Raw genomic sequence first — 6,196 nt, 5'->3', positions numbered from 1 at the left:
TAACGTTAACGTAACGTTACGTAACGTTAACGTACGTTTAACGTTTTAGTTTAGTTATTAGTTAGTTAGTATTATAGTATATATATATATATAGTTTTTTATATATATATATATATATATATATATATATATATATATATATATATACACAAGTATATAAATGTCTACAAATAAACGTAACCAATTATCTTTGTAAAACAATAGGACAGTGATTATTTCGCTGTTTATTTCGTTGCCCTACAGTGGGCCAGACAATCCTTGGCCAAAATTCAAAATATTGATGGATTGGCATAAAATTCAGTATCTAAGGGTTTGTAGGGTCACTGATTTTGAATCCGAACTAAAAATTTCGAAATTTAAAATGGCGGATTCAAAATGGCGGACGGAGAATGCTAAAACTGCTTCAATTACTGTCAAATTTGGTACTTAGGGGCTTTTGTGGTCGCTGATTTTGAATCTGAACTCAAAATTTAGAAATTATAAATGGCGGAATAGAATGTTAAAATAAAATGTCAAACCTTGACGAAAGATAGTATACTGTGATTTTAGAGATCGTTATAAATTTTATATCAAAATTATTGAAAAGAAAATGATGGATTCAAAAAGCAGATTCGAATGTCAAAAGATTTTGGCAGAAATCGGCATAAGGCAATTTTCGAGGTCGCTCATTAGAGAATGAAACACATTTCATATATTAAAAAGAAAATATTTTTATTTTTAAGATTTAAAAATTATGTGTGTGAGAGAGCATGGAGAGAGCATATGTGCCAGGAGTATGCGTCACGTGTTTGACATTTGTTTTAACATTTTATTCTGCCATTTTGGATCCGGCATTTTGAATTTCTAAATTTTAGATTCGAAATCAGCAATTTCAAAAACTCTTAAATACTCAATTTAACAACAATTGGAACACTTTTAGTACTTTTGGCCACTTTTTCTGATCTCCGGTAGCCCGCTATTGTTTCTTAGGATCAAAATGAGCTGATGGCAACACATATGAAAGTTAACTAATATAAAAGTACAATATTATTTATAAAATCAGATTCTTAGTGAAACTTCAGATCAGATCTTCAGTGAAATTTCGAAAAATTTTTGATTGATACATAATTTAATATCAGAATACTACAAAAAAGCATGTTTTAAATCGTACTTTTAAAAACAAATCGACCTTGCGGATTACGATTTAGAAATATATTCATGGACATATTTCATGGACATTTTAATTACGAAGTAACATTCAAAATATTGGAAAATAAATATATATTACACAAGGAATGCTACTTGCGTCAAAAACGATCAGCAATTGTAGTCAACTTTTTAAATTAGAACATATGTAGACACAAAATTAATAATCGAATTATTCTGAAATTTTGCATAAATGTACATTTATTCCTTTAGATAACAATAATAACCTTTCTGAATCGAATGCTGCCAATGACTTTTGGTCATTTTTGGCTAGTTTTTGGGGTCTCCTGGCTTACTGTCCTTCTGATTCACTGTCTAGACAAAGATTGTACAGGTCCAATCCCTGGTTAAAGGCATTAAATTTCTTGACCTAAAAGAGGACCGACGGATTCACAATCTCACATCAGGCAATAGCATCGCGTATTGACGTTGACCCATATTTAGGACATAATCAAGTGCGTCCGACATTCTCTTGTGACACTCTCAGAGCGATAACCAGAGCGATGTCAGTTGCATCCTTCCTTGGCTTCCTTCTTCCCCTCGAAATAAAAAAATCTTGGGGTCTGGACGTAACACAAGCAATACTACTATTTACACATTTTAAGTCTTATTTACTGATGTGCTATTATATTATGAGATTAGAGAAAAGATTTTATAATTTAATTTTCTTATTAGCAGTTCATTAGCAGTTTTATGGCAACTTGACAGCTGCATCCAAGAAATTATAAAGAATTTGGCAAAATAAATTTTGGCATAAAAAAGGCTTTATCTGACATCTCTGAAGAAAAATAGGACTATGCATACATATTATATGTATACATACGTATATATATAGTAGAAATATATATAGTAGAAATGCCTAGAGTTCGATTTTAGTGTCCATGTTTCATTCTTAGTTATTTTTACATTCATGTTAAAATCTGATATGACCGGATGTTATGTCAGTGATCATAAATCATGTATCGTAATATTTGTAAATTGTGTTTTGATAGCCGACTGTAATCTCAGTTTTAATCAGTGAAATCTCTCTCTATTAGAAAATCTAGTAATTAAGTTGAAGACATTTCAATATTTCTCTAAAAAATTATATTATTTCAAAAACTACAACTTACCTAATATATTGAAGGCTTCGATCTGCTTTCCTTTCAATTAAGCTTTGGATTATTTTAAAGATTTTTCTGAAAAAACTTTTGCCATCTTTCTCCGAATGGAATACTGAAACGTCTTCAATCTAATCACTAGGTTATCTGATAAAGAGAGATTTCATAATTAAAACTGAGGTCATATTGGCTGTCAAAACACAATTTACAAATATTACGATCGTCATTTATGTAATATCCGGTATCAGAGTTTAACAGATAAATGTAAAAATAACTAAGAACGAAACCTGGACCCTTAAAATTGAACCCCAGGTATTCCTACTATGGGCTGTACATACATACATACATACGTATGTGATTTTTCGAATGTTACAATTTAAGAGTTAAAAATCCTAATAATACAGATCTCCAAGGGACGTTCCAAAGAACATTCAGAGAATATCTCTATGTCTTAATAATGTTCGCCAGAAGATCCCTCGAATAAAGTGTGCTATGAGGAAACTTATAGATTGGTCGGTACTATAGGAAAAATAGCATGAAATATTTTTATCTATCTTGCGGTGTTGTAAAGAAAGTGGTCACATTAATGTTATTTTCTTACAGCTAATAAAAATATATTATAGTGTACACAATGCAACAAAATTTAATAATCTGAGAAATAAACTTAGTTTTGAAATATAACTTTTACAGCACTCATTAGACATGCTCAACAAAAGCTACTCCAATATTCCCTACGATGTATTAATACGCACGGATTATGATATGTAAAACAATAAGGACGCATCCTCTCTTGCACGTACAACGCTATTATTTAACGGGATAAATGAAAAATAACTTTGGTCGATACTAGGAGCTGTCTTTCTACAGGACTTTCCCCTAATACTTTTTTCGTAATATTGTGCAACAGATTTTTCCGTGACATATACAAGGGTGTCCCAGAATAAACCTTTGTCCTTAAAATGACGTATTCCTGATACATAATTCTAAGACAATTTTTCTTTTGCCAAAATTCTATGAGTAGCTTAGTTTTTGAATTATAAGTGAAAACAGTAAGCGAATTACAGATCGCATACGGAAGATAGGGGCGGCGCAACGCACCGTTCGACGCGGGCGCTCAGTTCTGATCAGCTGCTGGTTTGCGTGAAACGCGTGATATGATGATACGCGCACGTACTTTATCTCCCCCCCTTCCTCTCTCTCTCTTCTTCTCTCTCTCTCTCTCTCTCTCTCTCTCTCCTACCTTGTAAAGATGCCTTCATACCGCAGCTGAATTGGAAAAAGGCAGGATAATTTTATGACCGTGAATTCCGAGGTTCTCATTCTCTTCATATCAAATAACAATAAGTTTTTGTTTTTCACATCAATTGTATCACATTTACACGAATTTTTGTCTTTCACATTAATTATATCACTTATAATATTTCACGCACACTTGATCGATTTACAAACGAATTTATCAATTCGTTATTATTAATCATTATCGATTAATTATTTAGCGATTGAGAATTAAATTCAAAAAAGAAATTGCCAATAGCAATTAATAATGAAGTTAGAGTCAGAAGTTTTAGTTCTTTCTATAAATTGCATCGCGTATCAATACGTTCACAAATTCATCCATGCACTTAATTGATTTTTATGAACGAATCTATTGGGTCCCTATTGTTAACACTGTCGATTAATCATTCGGCAACTGAGAATTACTACAAAGAAGGAAACAACACAAAACACGCGGTAATCACAATCAAATTCCATCGCATATCAATACGGCCACTTACACATGTACTTAAACGACAAAAATAAGGAATTTATTAATTTTATTACTACTTTATTAATTACAATAGAATACTGCCGATTAATTATTCGACGAGAAATTACTTGAGCACTTATACTCGACACGAAGTAAATAAGTCAATGGATTAGGTTAGATTGGTGCACTGAATGCATTAGTTATTAGTAAGAAAAATTAATGATGCTTACTGTGCGGCATTGTGATTGCGAACATGAATGCACTCAATATCAACCTAACTCATTGATCTGTTTATTGTACATTGAGCTTGTCGAATAACATGTGTTTCATTGCCAGATTCGTGTTCAGCGCGCAAAAATACATCGGAAATGGTATTTTTTATTTAAACAGTAAAAATTACGTCGACCAGTATAATTATAATAAAGTTTAATCATTATATTGAAACTAATAATAATATTCATGGTCGGGAGCGTCGAACGTGTCTGACGATAAATTATTTTAAATTTATGAAAGTCGAGACAACAACAAGCATAAAAAACGACACATAAGAACAGAAAGTTAAAAATCTTAGACCTATACATATGCAAACTTCAATGAATGAAAACAGACATGTTGATATTCTATTTTTTGAAATTATTTAACATCGAGGCATAAGCAGTTCTTCAGTATACAAGTGCAGGTCAAGTCCATTTTTTTTTATGTGCAGAAAATAAATGCAAAAAAAAGTACAAAGAGATGTAGAAAAAGATACTGAAAAAGTATAGAAATTTATAGAAAGTGCAGAAAAAAAAAGTGCAGTAAAAGAGAACAAGATTTTGTGACGATGATTTTTTTCTAAAATATTTCTGTAAAACCTATATGTTCGAGATATTCAAATATCCTGATCTTTTTGGGGCATCCTACATGTATATGTATATACAGTATGCAAACAAAAAGTAAGTAAATATAATAAAGTAAGTAAATATAAATGTTTTCAATTTTTGAATAGATTTTTCTAAACTTTGAAGTTGGGTATTCTAGCAATACTAGAGCAATGATTTTTCATTGTTTTTTATATATTATTCAAACATTTTATTTATTTTGTCTATTAATTGTTATATTAGATTCATTTATATTAGATTCATTAGAACACAGTACTTATATTACAAAAATAAGTAAACATCTTGAGTTTTTGTTTTACATTTTGTTCCTGAAATGTATTTTATATTATCTGTGTTATGTTATAAATTCATAAAGTCTATAGCAATCATTTTGATGTATTGAGGTTACGTTGTTATATTTTTAAAATATATTTTTTTAATTTGTTAATATTTATTTGGCATTTGTATATTTTTTTACTCGGCAATCTCGGCCACTCGGCGTTAATAAGGGGCAGAGGGCATTCTAAATAACATTTAAGTTTTAATAAATTGTAGTAATAGTGTACTTCTCTCATTAATCTAGAATAGTATAAATCATGTTAAAGCGCATCAGTTTATGAAATATTTAATTGTTTAAGATTTTTCATGCGCGTTATATTATAGTATATCCCTCCTTCATAAATTCGAATAGCAAGAATAGTTCAGTAGAAATAGAATTTTACCGGAAAAAAATTACATATTAGCATTTCTTTTCACGAAAGTTTCGAAAGGCCATCAGAAAAGAAATGCATATTTGAGACTCGAACTTGTGAAGAAAATATGTGAAAAAAAATTGAATAGTTGCAAAAAGTACATTTTTTGCTTATAAAACGAAAGATATTGATTGTATGGAAAAAAATTCAGTATAAAAAATATAGGAAAAATATTTGAAATACCTAAAAAATGAGACGTGAACATTAAAATCGATGTATTAGTTTAGTAGAAAAAAAATAAAAAGGCAGTAATAAAAGATCTTTTTTTCACTGGATTATTTTGATCCAGAAGAAATTCGAAATGTAACTGGCCTCATGACATCTTAATACTCCTCTCGCGATCACCTATTACTTATCTCGTTCCCATAAATTTCTTTTATAATCTTCCCCCTTCCTCCGTTGTAATTCACGAAATGAACTAATTTCTGTATCGCTTCTCCGTTCACACACACACACACACACACACACACACACACACACACACACACACACACACACACACACACACACACACACACACACACACACACACACACACACACACACACACAC

This window comes from Atta cephalotes (assembly GCF_000143395.1).
Source record: "Atta cephalotes unplaced genomic scaffold scaffold00014, whole genome shotgun sequence".
Taxonomy (NCBI): Eukaryota; Metazoa; Arthropoda; class Insecta; order Hymenoptera; family Formicidae; genus Atta; species Atta cephalotes.
Note: the sequence above shows the minus strand (reverse complement) of the source record.